Genomic DNA, 20,705 nt, shown 5'->3' with positions numbered 1-20,705 from the left:
AGATTTATTATTTTTCATGTCTTGTGTTCGCCGTACCGCCACGACTGTTGATGAATTGACGGTAAGTTATTCACGGCGAAACCCTTGTTGAGCGTGTTTACGAGAGAGAGAGAGAGAGATAGTGTGCGTGTGCGATATGTCTAGAGACTGAGGCAATGATAAGAGATTCTTTGTGTCTATGTGTGTGGAGGATAGAAAGAGACATGTACATGGGGCTTTGTGTTGTGTATCATGGAGACACATAGACATAATCAGAGTGTGAGTGTGTGAGATACACATGCGGACATGGGGAGAGATGTGTGAGTTAGAGAGATGGAGAATTTTGGTGCGCATCTGAGCTAGAGTGGGGGGATATATACATACCTAGAGCTGGAGAGAATATGCAAAGGTTGTGTGTGTGTCTGTGTGTGTTTGTGCATGCATTTGTGTGTGAGAGGGAGTGTGTGTGTGCATGTGGAGTAGAGAGACCTCTAATGACGTAAACCTAGTATAAGGAAAGGGGGAATGGTGTGACATGTGTGTCAAAGAGAGACAAAAGGCATGTGTAGAAGCGGGATAGCATGGGTGCGGGCGGGGAGCAGACTATTTGGAAAGATACATCTAGTGTGTATGGGAGAGGGGTGCGAGAGCGAGCAAGCGAGCGAGAGAGAGAGAGAGATAGCTGGCGAAGGAGAGAGAGAGGAAGAGAGGGGGAGAGAGGGGCCGTTTGTGTCCATAAGTGGCGTATAGATAGGGAGACAATGTTGATGTTGTGCGAAATTGGCCTATGTACAGAGACGCAAGGGAAGCGAGTCATCATGTGTGTGATAGGGACTTCATGAGAGATCTAGAATAGATGGTGTAGAGAACAACGTGCGAGATTGAGAACGATGATACATTAGGGAGCTATGAAAGAGTCATGGCATATATGTATATAGGGAAGGAGCTGGGGCGGGTACGCATGTGGGAGAGATAGAAAGAGGAGAGTGGTGCCCAAGGAGACAAAGTGTGCTTGTTTGCAGTGGGTGGTGTGTGAGGTGAGTGTGCGAGAACCACATAACTAGGGAGATAGACGTCTGGGGGCGATGTTTTGTGTGTATGGGAAAGATACACTCTACATAGTGTGTGTGCTTGGGAAAGAGAGATGTCGGGAGACCTAGAGAGTGGGGGAAGAGGTGTGCATGCCCGAGAGACAAAGTGATAGAGACCTATATTGGGGTCCGAACTTTGGAAGAGAGGGGGTGTTAATGTGTTTGTGTGTTCGTGTTTAGGGGAGAGAACAACTTGTGTGTGTGTGGGCGGGGGGGGGGGGGGGGGGGTTGGCTTCAGATAAAGAGTGAGGTGTCTATATTTGAGGGAACTTGGCGTAATTGAGATATATATGGTCAATAGTGTGTGCACTCATGGTTGATCAATTTGTTTCACAGTTTGGACTATGAGATAACGGTACTTTTGAACATGCGTGATATACCTTGATGTACCAGAATTACAAACCTAAGATTGGAATTTTGGAATTCGACTCCATCATTAGCTTTTGTAATTCATTTAAACGGAGGTACATTTTTTAAGCCAGGATTTCATGATTTCAAATTCATATATCAAACCTAGAGATATATACATACAGGCATGTTCAAACTTTATAATCATCCACTTTATTCATACACATACACATTTTTGTTTTTGTCATCATATTTAGGATAAACACATTTGGAATTTCATTTGAATTGGACCGTATGATGGTATTTGGTTGTACTAGCAAAATGATCCATATTTGAATTGAATGGACAATCTAAGTTTCGAGTGGGAGACACTGATTTTCAAAACTTGCACCTTTTTGCGTGCAAAAAAAATAAATTTTCGGCCATGATATCCTAGTCGGCCATACAAGAGCAGAACACTTATAGTTTCAGGCGCCAAAAGCTTTCAATCTTCCCGCTCACATCGAAATATCTCGCGCCCGAAAGTTTAGCCCTGGGATATTCCTGTTTTACCCCTGCCACATGAACGGAAAAGGGATGCATTGGTAACTCCATTGTTTTCCCCTCTTTGCCCCCAACATTCTTCCCCAGAGCCCCTCCCCTTCCCCTCCCCGACCCCCCCAACCACGGCAAGCCGCCGAATCTAGTCCTCCGCCGCAACGGTTGTGATGCCCCAAGACCGACGCTCTAGATGTCGTCCATGTTTTCCGAGTTTCGTCGTGTGATTTGTTTTGCTTGTTGCTTTCATCATGTCGTCATTCACATTGCATCATGTCATCATGCAACCCGTTTTAAAAACTGAACCAAATAAACCGTATGGATCTTCGATCCATTTAAATCGAGGGATATTCACAATGGTGATTTCTCTTTAGAACATATACTCCCAATATTATTAGGGAGCTATAATAAATATTCCATTCTTATGGAATCAACCAAAACACACTTGCATCTTTCTCTTTCCACCAATCCCTCATCAAGTGCAACACCCCATCACTAGCTTCTTCCTTTCAATTCTCACCCATTTATTGCAAGTGACGTTCTCCTCTTCCATAAAATGTTCAACTTTTCCCTATAAATACTAGACCGTGCCAAGACCACCTCCTCCAATTTTCAGGTCTTTTGGAAGTGTTTTGGTTGGGCTAAGGATTTCTTCGAGTTTGAGTTATTTTCAAACTTGCATAAAATTGGAGCCTCTAAAAATTGCCAAGGCATTTTATTCAAATACCAATTAAATCCAGGATCCCAGGGACATTTTTTATATCTTCCATATTATTCCCAAGACCCGGATTCTTTTCTCTCTGATCCTGTCAATTTTTCTTTAAAAAATCTAACAGATGAGGGAAAGACTGGGCAGAGCCCACTTACCTCGGCCGCGCCCTAGGCCACCTGCAGTCCAGCAAACTCGCAGCCAGGCCTCCCTAGGCCCAACATCCCCTAAGGCCCACCTAACCCTCTAACCCTAGCCCGACCGGTCCTCATCTCTCTCTCAATCTCTCCCACTTCTCCACCCACGCGCCGTCACCACGCACAGGAGAGGATCCCGATCCTCCATCCCCGCAGCCCTCCTGCGCCCGATCCCCTCACCGCCACTACCGCGAGTCCTCCGCCGTCGCGTCGTCCCTACCTCCTAGAGTTGTAGCCCCTTCCTACCAGGGACCTCGTCGTGGCTGCCCACGAGGCTCCCCGCCGTCGGCGCCTGTTCCCAGCCAGATCCGCCAGCCTCGTCTCTCTCCCCTTCGTCCTCCTGTGCCACCACACGCAGAAGAGTAGGGCCCTTGCGCCGTGCAGCCGCGCGCCCCCTTTGCCTGCCTGCTCCCTCCTTCTCCTTCGACCTCCCTTGCCCCGCGACCGCGCCGCTGCACCCTGGTTCCTCATGTCATCATGGATGCCCGCAGGACGACGCTGCCGTCCACGTGCTGCAACGCTGCGGTGCCCGCCTGATACGTATCCATCGTATCTATAATTTTTGATTGTTCCATGCCAATATGATACAACTTTCATATACTTTTGGCAAGTTTTTATACTATTTTTTGGGACTAACAGATTGATCCAGTGCCCAGTGCCAGTTCCTGTTTGTTGCATGTTTTTTGTTTCGCAGTAAATCCATATCAAACGGAGTCCAAATGAGATAAAACCTGACGGAGATTTTTTTGGAATATATGTTATTTTTTGGAAGAAGAATCAACGCGAGACGATGCCCGAGGGGGCCACGTGGCAGGGGGGCGGGCCCCAGGGGTTCAGGCACGCCCTAGGCCCTCGTGTCCAACCCGTAAGGTAGTTGATGCCCTTCTTTCTCTGCAATAAATCTAATATCTGGATAGATATCGTGTTAAAATGGCAGGGGGCGCGCCCCAGGGGTTCAGGCACAATCTGAGAACGCAGAAACAGAGAGAGACAGAGAGACATATCCAATCTCGGAGGGGCTCTCGCCCCTCCGCCTCCATGGAAGCCATGGACTAGAGGGGAAACCCTTCTCCCATCCAGGGAGAAGGTCCAGGAAGAAGAAGAAGAAGGGGGCTCTCTCCCCCTCTCTTCCGGTGGCGCCAGAACGCCGCCAGGGGCCATCATCATCACCGCAATCTACACCAACACCTCCGCCATCTTCACCAACATCTCCGTCACCTTCCCCCCTCTATCTACAGTGGTCCACTCTCCCACAACCCGTTGTACCCTCTACTTGAACATGGTGCTTTATGCTTCATATTTTTATCCAATGATGTCCTGCCATCCTATGATGTCTGAGTAGATTTTCCTTGTCCTATCTATGATTGGTGAATTACTATGACTGATTTAATTTGCTTGTGGTTATGTTGCTATCCTTTGGTTCCCATCATATGAGCGCATGTGTGGATCACACCATAGGGTTAGTTTTATGTTGATAGGACTATGTATTGGAGGGCAAGAGTGACAGAAGCTTTAACCTAGCATAGAAATTGATTCAGACGGGATTGAAGGGGGGCCAATATATCTTAATGCTATGGTTGGGTTTTACCTTAATGAACATTAGTAGTTGAGGATGCTTGCTAATAGTTCCAATCATTAGTGCATAGAATTCCAAGTCAGGGATGACATGCTAGCAGTGGCCTCTCCCACATAAAACTTTCTATCGGTCTAGTAAAGTAGTCAATTGCTTAGGGGCAATTTTGCAACTCCTACCACCACTTTTCCACACTCACTATACTAACTTTATTGCTTCTTTATCTAAACAGCCCCTATATTTTATTTATGTTCTCTTTATTTTCTTGCAAACCTATCCAAAAACACCTACAAAGTACTTCTAGTTTCATACTTGTTTTAGGTAAAGCGAACGTCAAGCGTGCGTAGAGTTGTATCGGTGGTCGATAGGACTTGAGAGGGAATATTTGTTCTACCTTTAGCTCCTCGTTGGGTTCGACACTCTTACTTATAAAAAGAGGCTACAATTGATCCCCTATACTTGTGGGTTATCAAGACCTTTTTCTGGCGCCATTGCCGGGGAGCAATAGTGTGGGGTGAATATGCTTGTGTGTGCTTGTTTGCTTATTCACTAAGTAATTTTTATTTGCTGTTCCAAGTTGTTCTCTATCTTTAGTTATGTATATGGAACACGAAATACCAAAAAAATAGGTGTACCTGCTACTCATGGAGATGGGGAACCTCCTAAAATCCTCGATGTTGGTTATGTGAAAAATATTATGTACTACTTTGATAATCCTGAGAAAACCCCATTCAATTATGTAATGGGAGACACATTGCATCAACGTGAATACTTTAGGTATTGTCTCTTGACTCAAAAAGGGAAACTATTATGGGATCAAATTCATATGTTGCATTGGTATGCTCGGGAACTATGCTTGAGATATGATTATACTTGTTGCTCTAGGATGAAGGCTCCACACCTTCCCTTTTCGTGCAAATTTAATGATGATAAAACCTTGGCTTCTTATGCTAATTATATATATGATTACTATGATGTGGAACAAATAGAAGAATTTGTTGCTTTTATGGCTGCTTATGAAAATGAATCTTTGTTTAAAGAGTGTGAAAATCTTGATGATGCTGTTTACAGACCTGAATTTTTTTTCTATACTTAAATATTGCTATTAGAATTGTGAATTCAATTCCGATATTGATGATTTTATTGATAGAGTCTCCGTTGTCCAAGAAGAGACTAATATTTTGCAGGAGTCTATGGAGGAAGAAATTAATGAAATTATGAGCTCATTGGATGAAAAAGATGAGGAGGAGAGCGAAGAACAAAAGGAGGACGAGCGGATTGACCACCCGTGCCCACCTTCTAATGATATTAACTCTTCAACTCATACATTGTTTAATTTCCCTTCGTGCTTACCGAAGGATGATTGCTATGATGACTGTTATGATCACGTTGATTCTCTTGAAATATCATTTTTTGATGATGCTTGCTATGCTTGTGGCCAAGATGCCAATATGAATTATGCTTATGGAGATGAACTTGCTACAGTTCCTTATGTTAATCATGAAATTGTTTCTATTGCAAGCACGCATGATAGCCCTATTATCTTTTTGAATTCTCCCAACTACACTATATCGAAGAAGTTTACCCTTATTAAGGATTATATTGATGGGTTGAGTTTTACTATTACACATGATGATTTTGATAGATACAATATGCATGTGCTTGCTGTTCCTACTTGCAATTATTATGAGAGAGGAACTACATCTCCGCCTCTTTATGTTTCCAACACGAAAAAATTGCAAGAAACTGTTTATACTATGCATTGGCATTTACTTTGTGTGCATGAATTGTTCTTTTATGGCATGCCCATGCATAGGAAAAGAGTTAGACTTCGTTGTTGCATGATATATGTTACTTTGTTCTCACTACTAAATCACAAATCATTGTTAATTAATATTGGCTTTGATATACCTTGGGATCCGGGTGGATTCATTACTTGAGCACTATATGCCTAGCTTAATGGCTTTAAAGAAAGCGCTGCCAAGGAGACAACCCAGAAGTTTTAGAGAGTCATGTATTTCTTTTGTGTGCTTTTATAAAGTTTAAAAATAAAAATAATGTGGCAAGGTATGCCATTATGATGTTTTAGATTACTTGTTGGTTTGTACGGTGCAGGACAGAGACTTTGGCTGTAGTGCGCGATTTTACATTTTTTTACTAGCGGTTCTGAAACTTTTTGCAACATCTTTATATACAAATTGTTCATTTTTCCTAATTTTGGTAGAATTGTTGGAGTAACAGAGGTATGGTGAATGTTCAGATTATTACAGACTGTTCTGTTTTAGACAGATTCTGTTTTTGATCCATAGTTTGCTTGTTTTGATGAAACTATCGATTTATATCAGTGGCTTAAGCCATGGAAAAGTTATACAGTAGCTACAATGCAAAAACAAAATATTAATTGGTTTGCAACAGTACTTAGAGTAGTAATTTCCTTTATTATACTAACGGATCTTACCAAGCTTTCTGTTGAGTTTTGTGTGATTGAAGTTTTCAAGTTTTGGGAGAGATCATGATGGATGAAGGAATAAGGAGTGGCAAGAGACTAAGCTTGGGGATGCCCGAGGCACCCCAAGGAAATATTCAAGGACTCCCAATGAACCAAGCATGGGGACTCCCCGGAAAGCATCCCCTCTTTCTTCTAACGATCATCGGTAATTTCACTTGGAGCTATATTTTTATTCGTCACATGATATGCGTAAATCTTGGAGTGTCTTTTGCATTTAGTTTCCACTTTTCTTTTATGCACCATGCTGATATGAAATAGCCCTTGGTTGATTTATAGAATGCTCATTGCACTTCACTTATATCTTTTGAGTATGGCTTTATAGAATGCTTCATGTGCTTCACTTATATCATTTGAAGTTTGGATTGCCTGTTTCTCTTCACATAGAAAACAGCCATTTTTAGAATGCTCTTTTTCTTCACTTATATTTGTTAGAGCATGGGCATATCTTTTGTAGAAAGAATTAAACTCTCTTGCTTCATTTATATCTATTTAGAGAGATAGCAGGAACTGGTCATTCACATGGCTAGTCATAAAATCCTATATAAAACTTGTAGATCACTGAATATGATATGTTTGATTCCTTGCAATAGTTTTGCGATATAAAGATGGTGATATTAGAGTCATGCTAGTCAGTAGTTGTGGATTGTAGAAATACTTGTGTTGAATTTTGTGATTCCCGTACCATGCATGTATGGTGAACCGTTATGTGATGAAGTCGGAGCATGATTTATTTATTGATTGTCTTCCTTATGAGTGGTGGTCGGGGACGAGCGATGATCTTTTCCTACCAATCTATCCCCCTAGGTGCATGCGCGTAGTACTTTGTTTCGATGACTTGTAGATTTTTGCAATAAGTATGTGAGTTCTTTATGACTAATGTTGAGTCCATGGATTATACGCACTCTCACCCTTCCATCATTGCTAGCCTCTTTAGTACCGTGCATTGCCCTTTCTCACCTCGAGAGTTGGTGCAAACTTCGCCGGTGCATCCAAACCCCGTGATACGATACGCTCTATCACACATAAGCCTCCTTATATCTTCCTCAAAACAGCCACCATACCTACCTATCATGGCATTTCCATAGCCATTCCGAGATATATTGCCATGCAACTTCCATCATCATCATATACATGACTTGAGCATTTATTGTCATATTGCTTTGCATGATAGTAAGATAGCTAGCATGATGTTTCCATGGCTTGTCCGTTTTTTGATGTCATTGCTATGCTAGATCATTGCACATCCCGGTACACCGTCGGAGCCATTCATATAGAGTCATATCTTTGTTCTAGCATCGAGTTGTAATATTGAGATGTAAGTAAATAAAAGTGTGATGATCATCATTATTAGAGCATTGTCCCAGTGAGGAAAGGATGATGGAGACTATGATTCCCCCACAAGTCAGGATGAGACTCCGGACGAAAAAAGGAAAAAAAGAGAAAGGCCAAAAAAAGAGAAGGCCCAAAAAGGAGAGAAAAAGAGAGAAGGGACAATGTTACTATCCTTTTACCACACTTGTGCTTCAGAGTAGCACCATGTTCTTCATATAGAGAGTCTCTTGAGTTATCGCTTTCATATACTAGTGGGAATTTTCATTGTAGAACTTGGCTTGTATATTCCGATGATGGGCTTCCTCAAATGCCCGAGGTCTTCATGAGCAAGCAAGTTGGATGCACACCTACTTAGTTTCTAGTTTGAGATTTCATACACTTATAGCTATAGTGCACCCGTTGCATGGCAATCCCTACTCCTTGCATTGACATCAATTGATGGGCATCTCCATAGCCCGTCGATTAGTCGGGTCGATGTGAGACTTTCTTCCTTTTTGTCTCCTCCACACAACCTCCATCATCATATTCTATTCCACGCATAGTGCTATTTCCATGGCTTGTGCTCATGTATTGCGTGAGGGTTGAAAAGGCTGAAGCGCGTTAAAAAGTATGAACCAATTGCTCAGCTTGTCATCGGGGTTGTGCATGATTTGAATGCTTTGTGTGGTGAAGATGGAGCATAACCAGACGATATGATTTTGTAGGGATGAGCTTTCTTTGGCTATGTTATTCTGATAAGATAAATTGCTTGGTTAGTATGTTTGAAGTATTATTGTCTTAATGTCAAATGATAGACTATTGCTTTGAATCACTCATGTCTTAATATTCATGCCATTATTAGATTACATGATCAAGATTATGCTAGGTAGCATTCCACATCAAGAATTATCTTTTTTATCATTTACCTACTCGAGGACGAGCAGGAATTAAGCTTTGGGATGCTGATATGTCTCCGTCGTATCTATAATTTTTTGATTGTTCCATGCCAATATTATACAACTTTCATTTAATTTTGGCAACTTTTTATACTATTTTTTGGGACTAACATATTGATCCAGTGCCCAGTGCCAGTTCCTGTTTGTTGCATGTTTTTTGTTTTGCAGTAAATCCATATCAAACGGAGTCCAAACGAGATAAAAACTGATGGAGATTTTTTTGGAATATATGTGATTTTTTGGAAGAAGAATCAACGCGAGATGATGCCCGAGGGGCCACGAGGCAGGGGTTGCGCCCCAGGGGGTGAGGCGCGCCCTGGGCCCTCGTGGCCACGCCGTAAGGCGGTTCATGCCCTTCTTTCGCCGCAAGAAAGCTAATATCCAGATAGAGATTGTGTTAAAATTTCAGCCCAATCAGAGTTAGGGATCTCTGGGAATTTAACAAACGGTGAAAGGGCACAATCTGAGAACGCAGAAACAGAGAGAGACGGGGAGACATATCCAATCTCGGAGAGGCTCTCGCCCCTCCGCCTCCATGGAGGCCATGGACTAGAGGGGAAACCCTTCTCCCATCTAAGGAGAAGGTCAGGGAAGAAGAAGAAGAAGAAGGGGGCTCTCTCCCCCTCGCTTCTGGTGGCGCCGGAACGCCACCGGGGGCCACGATCATCACCGCAATCTACACCAACACCTCCGCCATCTTCACCAACATATTCATCACCTTCCCCCCTCTATCTACAGGGGTCCACTCTCCCGCAACCCATTGTACCCTCTACTTGAACATAGTGCTTTATGCTTCATATTATTATCCAATGATGTGTTGCCATCCTATGATGTCTGAGTAGATTTTCGTTGTCCTATCGGTGATTGGTGAATTACTATGATTGATTTAATTTGCTTGTGGTTATGTTGTTGTCCTTTGGTGCCCATCATATGAGCGCGCGCGTGGACCACACCATAGGGTTAGTTGTATGTTGATAGGACTATGTATTGGAGGGCAAGAGTGACAGAAGCTTCAACCTAGCATAGAAATTGATGCATACGGGATTGAAGGGGGACCAATATTGTCGGGGGTTGGGTGCGACATATGCCAAAGGATGGCTTATCATGGTGGGGGTGAGTAGAACGTCGTCGGTGCCTGGAAACGGGATGAGGCGTAGACATGCACGCCGGCGAATCTTACCCAGCTTCAGGGCTCTCCGGGGAGATAATACCCCTACTGTTGCTCTATGGGGTCTCCGCATGATCACTATGGCAAAGTGTTTACATGATTGCTCCTTGAGTTGTTTCCTGGAGGTAGGAGAGGGCAAGGCTAGCTCTCTCCCTCCTATATGATCTGGTCCAGAGCTAAGGGATTCCGACCCTTTGCATGGGTGCCCTGGGAGGTTTATATAGGCCTACCCCCCAGGGGTACAATGGTAATCCGGCTGGACGCGGGCCCAGCCGTCAGTGCCTCCGGCCTCCATCTTCTCCGCCGACTGCTGGGGCCCGCCGACTGTTGGGCCCCGCCGACTGGCTAGGTACGGAGCCGATAGGCCACGTCCGCTGCGGGCGGGTCTTGCCGGCTGCTGATTACTGTAGCCGTGCTTCTAATGATGCGGGCTTCGTCATGGAGTCGTGGCAACTGCCCCGCCGCCTGGCGGGCGATCACTATTGCCACTCTCCATCACATCTGGTTAATGGCGCGTGGGCCCCGGGGGAGGAGCCGGCCGACTCTCGGGGGCTGAATCCCGACGGGTCCGACTTGTGGCGTACTTACCGTCTTCTGGGATCCCGCTGGCCGATGGGACCCACCGCCCAAAGGTCATACAGACAAGCCGTCATGGGCGCAGGATTCGGTCCACCGGTCCTGATGTCAGTGCCAGCATCGCAATAGTGCCACGCCGCACAGAGCACCCCCAGCCTGACTACCGTCTTGAATGGTCCCACCATGTCTAGACCCCAAACTATGAAAGGCCAGGCAATGGGGATGGTCTTGAGTGCAGAAGCCGGCTGGTGCGGCTTGGAGCTGAACTTCTGGCACCCTTTGCATTTTTGGACCAATTCCTTGGCCTCTTCTAAGGTAGTCGGCCAGAAGAAACCATGTCGAAAGGCTTTGGAAACGAGTTCTCTTGAAGCTGCATGGTGGCCGCACTCGCCTTAATGGATGTCTTTGAGAATTGCTTGGCCTTGCTCTGGCTCTACGCAGCGCTGGTAGACACCAATGACGCTGCGCCTGACCAGCTCTCTGTTGACTATGGTGTAGGCTGCCTCTCGGTGTTGTACTTGCCGAGCTGAGGCCTCATCAGTCGGTAGCTCTTTGCTCACTAGGAATTTGAGGATGGGCTGGGCCCATGAGGGTGCTGCTATTTCTGCGACTGCCAGAACTACGACATGGACGAGGGCGGCTGGGCTGGGAGGCGGCGGGTTGGAGTCAACAACCGCTTGCTGGGTTAATGAAGTCCCCAGGCTGACTGGCGCGGCTCTTGGGCCGAGTTCTGGAGTCTTCGAGCCCGCCGCCGTAGTCCCCGGGCCGGGTACTGCAGTCCCTGGGCCGGCCACGACTGTGGCGGCTTTGGAGCCATCTGCCAAAATTCCCGTACCGTCTGCCGGGGCTCTAGAGTCGGATCCGACTTCTTCGGGACGAGCCGGCATGAAGATGGAGTCTGATTCTGGTGAAGGCTTGACAGACGGCTTGAGGAGGCATTGAAAGGCAACGCCGGATGGTATTGCTTGGCGGGTAGAGCCGATTCGTGCCAAGGCGTCTGCTTGGTCGTTGTCGTTTCTTGGCACATGGAGGAACTCGCACCCCTTGAAATACCCACTGAGTTGCTGCACGAGGAAACGGTAACTCGCCATGTTTGCATCTTTGGCGTCCCAATCGCCAGATGACTGTTGGACCACTAAGTCCGAGTCGCCATAACACAGGATCCGGCGAATGCCAAGTTCTTTGGCAAGCTGGAGCCCGTGAATGAGCGCCTCGTACTTGGCGACGTTGTTGGAGGCGGCAAAATGGATTTGCAGTGCGTATTTGAGCTTGTCACCTTTAGGGGAAGTGAGGACGAGGCCGGCTCCCAAGCCGGTGCGCATCTTGGAGCCGTCGAAATGCATCCGCCAATGGGTGGAGTCGGGCACTGGAGGTAGGTATTGGGTCTCGGCCCAGTCGACGAGAAAGTCGGCTAGTGCTTATGACTTGATGGCGGTGCGGGTATGGTAGTAGATGGTGTAGGGAGCCAGCTCTATGGCCCACTTGGCCACTCGGCCAGAAGCATCTCAGCTTCCGATGATCTCGGCAAGTGGAGCCATGCAGACCAGAGTGATTGGATGATCTTGAAAGTAAGGCTTCAATTTCTTGGCGGTAAAGTGTACGCCATAGCACATCTTCTGGTAGTGGGGGTAGTTCTGCTTGGAGGCCGACAGTACTTCGCTCAGGTAATATACCGGTCTCTGGACAGGTAGAGCCTTGCCTTCCTCCTTGCGTTCCACTACAATGACCGTGCTGACTACCCGGCTGGTGGCGGCGATGTACAGGAGCATAGGTTCCTTAGGAGTCGGAGCCGTCAGAACGGGTGGAGTAGTCAGCATCTTCTTCAACTGGTGAAAAGCTTCGTCCGCCTTGTGGTTCCACTCGAAAAAAGTGGTCTTCTTCATGAGCTGGTATAAGGGGAGAGCTTTCTCGCCCAGCCGACTAATGAATCGGTTGATGGACGCCAAGCAGCCGGTGAACTTTTGCACATCCAGCAGTCGGCTGGGTGCCTCCATCCTCTCAATGGCCTTGATCTTTACAGGGTTGCATTCTATGCCGCGTTTAGAGACCAGGAAGCCAAGGAGTTGGCCGGCTGGTACTCCGAAGATGCACTTCTCGGGGTTGAGCTTGATCTGGAATCGGCGCAGGTTCTCAAAGGTCTCCTTGAGGTCTTCCATCAGTGTTCCACGCTTTTCTATCTTCACCACCACATCATCCACGTAGACGTGGGCGTTCCTGCCGAGCTTCTTGAGGAGGCACTTCTGCATGCAACGTTGGAAGGTGGCGCCCGCATTCCTCAAGCCGAACGTCATGGTGAGGTAGCAGAAAGCTCCAAACGGCGTGATGAAGGCGGTCTTTAGTCTGTCTGCTGGGTTCAGCTTGATCTGGTGATATCCTGAATATGCATCCAAAAAACTCAACAGCTCGCATCCGGCGGTGGAGTCTATCACCTGATCAATTCTTGGCAGAGCAAATGGGTCCTTGGGGCAGGCCTTGTTGAGGCTCGTGTAGTCAATACACATCCACCACTGCTTGTTCTTCTTCAGTACTAGGACCGGATTGGCTAGCCACAATGGGAAGAATACTTCCATAATGAAGCCGGCCGCTAGGAGCCGGGCTATTTCTTCTCCGACAACTCTTCTCTTCTCTTCTGATAGGCGGCGCAGGGGCTGCCTGACCGGCTTTGCATCAGATGGGACATGTAACTTGTGCTCGGTGAACTCCGTCGGTACACCTGGCATGTCTTTGGGGGACCATGCAAAGATGTCCCGATTCTCATGGAGGAAATCGACGAGCTCGCCTTCCTATTTGTTGTCGAGGTTTGCGGCTATGACAGCGTACCTCTCTGGGTGGTCCGGATCCAAGGGTATCTTCTTTGTCTCCTTGGCCGGCTTGAACGAACCCTCAGCCTCCGACTCCTTTGGGTTGGGCGATACCTCTGGCTGCTTGCCGGCCATCACCACAGCCCGCTCAAGGAGCCGCTTCTCGGCCGCGATTACCAGGGACTCGGCTAGACGACTGCTCTCAGCCGCACAGGCAGATGACTTCCGGTAGTCGCCGGCTATGGTCAGAATCCCCCTAGAACTGGGCATCTTCATTTTGAGGTAGGCGTAGTGGGGGACCGCCATAAACTTGGCCAGGGCGGGTCGGCCAAATAGTGCGTGGTATGGGCTCTCGAGGTCCACCACCTCAAACCAAACTGACTCTCGACGGCAGTGCTCTTTGTCTCCAAAGAGGACGTCCATCAGGATCTTGCCGATTGGTGAGCAGGAAAGCCCAGGAACAATGCCGTGGAACACAGTCTGATTGTTCTGAAGCTGTCTTTGCTTGATTCCTAATTTCTCCATGGTGTCTTTGTATAGGATGTTGATGCTGCTGCCTCCGTCTATCAGAACTCGCGAGAAACGCGCGGCTCGTCTATCCATGGCAAAGGTGGCATCCAAGACCAAGGCATAGGAGCCCGGACTTGGCATCACCTCTGGGTGATCAGCCCTGCTCCAGCTGATAGGCTTCTCAGACCAGTGCATGAACTCTGGCGTCTTTCATGCTACTTCATTCACCTCTTGTCGCTGCAGCCGCCTGCTGCGTCGATCATCAGCCATACTGGTAAATACCACGTAGGCTCCGTGTTCTTCGGGGTATTCGTCTTGTACTGCACCGACTGGCCTGACAGCCAGCTACTGGGGCGGAGGCGGCGGCGGCTGCCGAGCAGGCAGGGGAGGTAGGAGGCCGTCTCCTTTGGTGATCCTGGTGAGCCAGTGGCACTTCCGGGTGGTGTGATTCGACGGCTTCGCGCCGCTATGGAACTTGCAAGGACCATCCAGGGTTTGCTCGTATGAGAAGGCCGACAACCAGTTGGGCTTGCCACCTTTCTGTCGCTTGGGTGGAGGCTGCCCATCCGGCTGCTGGGCTTCGACTGTCGCAACCTGCCGGCTACTGGAAGCCAGCTACGGGGCCTTGCCCTTGTGGTTGCTCTGCTGTTGCCGCCGACTGGCATCTCCCGCCGGAGTTCTTGGAGCTTGAGGGGCCACCTTGCCAGTTGCGCTAACTTGAATCTCCGCCTTCATGGAGGAGTCGGCCGTGGCGTACTTGTCTGCTATGATCAGCAGCTCGTCGAGGGTTTCTGGCTCGTCGCAGAGGAGCTTGTGCTTGAGGAGGTTGCCTTCTCTGCACCCAACGGTGAATTACTCGATAGCCTGCACCTCATGCACGCCCTCGCAGGAGTTCCGAAGCTCGGCCCAACGCGTGAGGTAGTCGCGAGTCGACTCGTCGGGTCCTTGCATGGACAAGGAGAGCTGACAAGGCTTGGGAGGATGCTTGTACATGCTGGTGAAGTTGCGGTCGAATGCTTCGGTGAAGTCGACCCAGCTGTTGATGCTGCAGGGCTTCAGGCTACTCAGCCATGTCTGGGCCGTGCCCTGGAGCATGAGCGGAACGTATTTTACGGTGACACGCTTGTTGTCGTTCGCTATGCTGACAGCCGTGGAGTAGTCGACTTGCCAGTCTTCCGGCTTCACAGAGCCGGTGTACTTGGGCGTGTCTCTTGGGAGCGTGAACCCTTTGGGAAAGGGCTTGTCTCGAATGCGGGGCCCGAAACAAGGCGGACCCAACTCGTCTTCTTCTTCCAGCGCCAGGGATCGGTGAAGTCGGTCGATCCGGTGGCGGGCGTTGTTTTCTTTGACTCCCTCTCGGTGGCCAAGGCGATCGCCGAGAGTCGGATGGTCAACAGGCGGCGGGGAGACTCGCCTCTCCTTGCGAGGAGGAGGAGGCGGACAGTCGTCCCGTCGTTCCACTGCTCTCGGGCGGCCGTCTCGGTCGCGCTCTATGGTAATGTGAGTCCGACTTTGGCTGACAGCCGGATCCTTGTCTCTACTTCCTCGGGTGCCGTCAGTCAGCGTCCGAGACATCGCGCCTTGGTCTCGGCGAAGGTCGTCGTTTTGCCGCTGCGGCGCCTCCGTGCGGCAGCCGGCCTCGTTCTGCGCGACAGCCGCGTCGAGGAGCCGCTGGACTCGCTCCATCATCAGGCGGTGCTCTTCGCCCTCGAAATTGTCCAGCTCGTCCGCCGCCGCCTGGGTGGCTCGAATGTTCTCCGCAGGTGTAGAGTACAGAGGGCGACTTGCCCCGAACAGGTTGGCGATGGCTACGCCGCGCCGCTGGACCGTACCAAGGCGGCTGGGCCCAGCTGGAGCTGGCGAGCCACCAACAGCGCGATCCATCTCTTGCTGGTAGGCTTTTGACAAGCGTCTCATGCTAGCCAGCTTCTTCGTCCCTTCGACCAGCTGAAGGCGGTGCGCCTCCAATGTCTCCACATCAGCTTCTTCCGGAATGGGCGCAGCCAGGTCTTGTAGCGCCGTGCCAAGTGGGTCATGCGCTCCTCCGCCGGGGAGCTCGTCATGACTGGTGACGAGCACCTCAGTGACGGTGCTTCCACCGCTCTCCGCACGAGGGAGAGGCTCATCGTAGACCACCACATTAGTGGGGAACGCGCCGAGCAATGCGGTGTCGGAGTCGACCAGCATCGGGTCGATGGAACCTATAGACTCCAAGTCCATGGCAGGCTCGCCGGCGACGTGGAGTTGATCGAGGAGGCCCGCGAGGAGGCTCTCAGAGCCACCCGTGCCTGCGTCGGATGCAGGTTCGTCGGAGATGCGAACCTCGCCAACAAGTTCGGCGAGGCGGCTAGCTGCGCAGGCGATCTCAACGCCGTGCAGCGCGTCGGCGCAAACTCCGTCTGGCGTGCCTGGCTGGCTGCGCTCGCCAGGGAGGAAAAGGGTTCCCATCCAGAACAGGTCTCCGTATGATGGTGCACCAGGCCCCACGGTGGGCGCCAAATGTCGGGGGTTGGGTGCGACATATGCCAAAGGATGGCTTATCATGGTGGGGGTGAGTAGAACGTCACCGATGCCTGGAAACGGGATGAGGCGTGGACATGCACGCCGGCGAACCTTACCCAGCTTCAGGGCTCTTCGGGGAGATAATACCCCTACTGCTGCTCTAAGGGGTCTCCGCATGATCACTATGGCAAAGTGTTTACACGATTGCTCCTTGAGCTGTTTCCTGGAGGTAGGAGAGGGCAAGGCTAGCTCTCTCCCTCCTATATGATCTGGTCCAGAGCTAAGGGATTCCAACCCTTTGCATGGGTGCCCTGGGGGGTTTATATAGGCCTACCCCCAGGGGTACAATGGTAATCCGGTTGGACGCGGGCCCAGCCGTTAGTGCCTCCGGCCTCCGTCTTCTCCGCCGACTGCTGGGGCCCGCCGACTGGCTAGGTACGGAGCCGACAGGCGGCGTCCACCACGGGCGGGTCTTGCCGGCTGCTGATTACTGTAGTCGTGCTTCTAATGACGCGGGCTTCGTCATGGAGTCGTGGCAACAGCCCCGCCGCCTGGCGGGCAATCACTATTGCCACTCTCCGTCACATCTGGTTAATGGCGCGTGGGCCCCGGGGGAGGAGCCGGCCGACTCTCGGGAGCCGACTCCCGACTGGTCCGACTTGTGGCACACTTGCCGTCTTCTGGGATCCCGCTGGCCGGTGGGACCCGCCGCCCAAAGGTCGTACAGACAAGCCATCGTGGGCGCAGGATTCGGTCCACCGGTGCTGATGTCAGGGCCAGCATGGCAACAATGCCATGCCGCACGGAGATCTCCATAGGTATGGCGTACTGTGACCATGCTTGCCTTTGGAAAGGGGTGGGAGCAGTCTTCACTGTAGCCACTCCCCTATCCTGTCCCTCTTGATGAGGACATGGGGTTTCGCTGGAGTCATGGGCCGACTCCCCAAGGCCGGCTTCTTGGGAAGTCGTCAGTCAGGAGTCGGTTCGTCCTGATGTCGTCCCTGGGACTCGGCCGTGAGTGGCTAGTTGGTGGCCTTGCCGCCGACTTCTCAGAAGGCGGCTCTTTGTCCTGGGGTCTTGAGGGGCGCAGCCTGCCCCGATGTCTTGAAAGGTTCTGGGACTCGGGTTAGCCTACCCGTGGCCCATTACTCCGACAAATATATCTTAATGCTATGGTTGGGTTTTACCTTAATGAACGTTAGTAGTTGCGAATGCTTGCTAATAGTTCCAATCATTAGTGCATAGAATTCCAAGTCAGGGATGAAATGCTAGCAGTGGCCTCTCCCACATAAAACTTGCTATCGGTCTAGTAAAGTAGTCAATTGCTTAGGGGCAATTTCGCAACTACTACCACCACTTTTCCACACTCGCTATAATAACTTTATTGCTTCTTTATCTAAACAACCACTAGATTTTATTTGTGTGCTCTTTATTATCTTGCAAACCTGTCCAAAAACACCAACAAAGTACTTCTAGTTTCATACTTGTTTTAGGTAAAGCGAACGTTAAGCATGCGTAGAGTTGTATCGGTGGTCGATAGAACTTGAGGGAATATTTGTTCTATCTTTAGCTCCTCGTTGGGTTTGACACTCTTGCTTATCGAAAGAGGCTACAATTGATACCCTATACTTGTGGGTTATCACCACCTCCTCAAATCTACCTCGTCGGACCCCTACCCCGGCCCCATCTGCACGCCATGCCCGTTCGCCTCTGCTTGTGGCGAAGCTCCTCCTGCAGCTCTGCTTCGCTTGCGCCTCCCCTTCCTGATCTTGACCTCGAGTAGTTTCTCTTTCTATGCCCTGTGGTCAGTTTGGCAGTGCACCTTCACCTCCATGCTTCAGTCGCAAACCTCCAAGACCACCATTGCAACGTTGAGACCTCTGCCTCGGAGCACCTCAAGTTCGTCTACACGAAACTGCAAAGTACCTCTATGCACGAATACGCCAAGACCGTCCCGGATATCGCCAAGTACCAAGTTACCGATGACATCCACCACTATTGTCGTCGAGGGTTTTTTCAAGTTCAACTACATTGACTACGAACGGTAACGACCCCGAACATCTACGGACGTGTATGACTACCGTTGCCCGAAGAACCGCGGGTTACAAGCGCCGTGAACGACTACCATCGCCGTAGATCCGACAAGTCCACGAGTACGACTAGTTCCCATGACGACCTTGTACCACTACCATCGCGAGAACCGAGACCGGTAGTCCGAAGACCCCAAGTACCATGACTACCCTCAAGGACATTGGTTGCATCAAGTTTGACGACAACATGTGTACAACTACCACCGCCGTGATTTTCGACAACATGTGTACCTCTACTTCCATTACCGATGACCGATAGCACCACTACTACTATGACCGTCCCGAGAATGCCTACTACCCCAACATTGCATCAAACTCGACCTGTTACGAATGCACACTTCGAAGGTATAACCGCCGAGACGACCGTCATGAATGAATGCATGTGTGTTGTATCAGATGCACCAATTGCTTGCACCATGTCCAAATTGATCCTTGCACGTTCCTCATTAGCCATGCCACGAACCCGTGGGACACCCGGAATCTGGGATCACCCCACCATCCTTGCATGACTCGCTCCGCACACTTGTTCTTTTGCACCGGCATTTCCACGAATTGCCGGATCATCGGAATGTTGCCGTTGCACCATTCCCCTTATCGCCGCCGTGGCACCCTCTCATTCCGTCATGGCAACAAATGCTTCAAATCATGTTCATGTCAACTTTTAACAAAAATTGCATAAAACTTGCATATGTCATCCGCATCATGTTAACAACATTTAAATGTTTAAAATTGTTGTTTGTTTTAAATTGCTAAATGCATGTGGGGATTTACCAGAATTGTTGTTTGTTATGTCCGGCCTCATTTAAACTTGCTTATATAGTTAGTTTAGTTATGCTTCACCTCTTGCCATGTTTAAGAACATTTAATATTGTTGGGTACATAAACGAGAGTTAACTTAATAATTAAATGTGGTGTTTCTCCAATATGCAACTCGTTGCATACTGAGCTCCACTTAACTTGTAGTATTGTTTGTTGCACTTTGCGATGCCATGCCTCATTAAACCGGACATGCATCATACTTGATTGTGCATATGCCATGTTTATGATTGTTGGTTTACCATGTTGTTTGCTTCGTTTCGGTTGTGCTTCTTATCGATAGTTCCGGTTATCATTGTGATTGTGAGGATCTGTTTGACTATGTTGGCTCGTCTTCTTCATGGACTCGTTCTTCTTCCAAGCAGGATTTCAGGCAAGATGACCGTCACCTTGGATCTTGCTAATATCTTTTCTTTGCTAGTTGTCTCGATGCTATCGCTATGCCGTGCTACCTACCACTTGTTTATCAAACCACCCAAATTGCCATGATAACCTCTAACCTTTTCACCCTTCCTAGCAAACTGTTGTTTGGCTATGTTACCGCTTTGCTCAGCCCCTCTTATAGCGTTGCTAGTTCTAGGTGCAGTTGCAGGTTGTTCCATGTTGGGACAGGGATATCATGGGATATCACAATACCTCTTATTTAATTTATGCATCTATATACTTGGTAAAGGGTGGAAGGCTCGGCCTTATGCCTGGTGTTTTGTTCCACTCTTGTTGCCTAGTTTCCGTCATACCGGTGTTATGTTCCTTGATTTTGCGTCCCTAATATGGTGTGGGTTTATGGGCCCCTCTCGACAGTTCGCTTTGAATAAAACTCTTCTAGCAAGGCCCAACATTGGTTTTAACATTTTCCATAATAATACTTGAACCTAATAATTAATTGGCATAGGGCATCATGAAACCCGAGGATTTCTACATACAGGGGGGCCAGTGCTGATGGTGTTGGTCCCAAATAGAGCACCGTGCGGGACCGCCCCTAGGCAACTTGGGGTATTTGGATCCTGTACGCTTCACTCATCCGGTGTACCC

Source organism: Triticum urartu, chromosome 3A, assembly GCF_056163025.1.
Source record: "Triticum urartu cultivar PI428250 chromosome 3A, HENAU_Tu73, whole genome shotgun sequence".
Taxonomy (NCBI): Eukaryota; Viridiplantae; Streptophyta; class Magnoliopsida; order Poales; family Poaceae; genus Triticum; species Triticum urartu.
The sequence above is the reverse complement of the archived record's forward strand: the minus strand, read 5'-3'. Positions refer to the sequence as shown.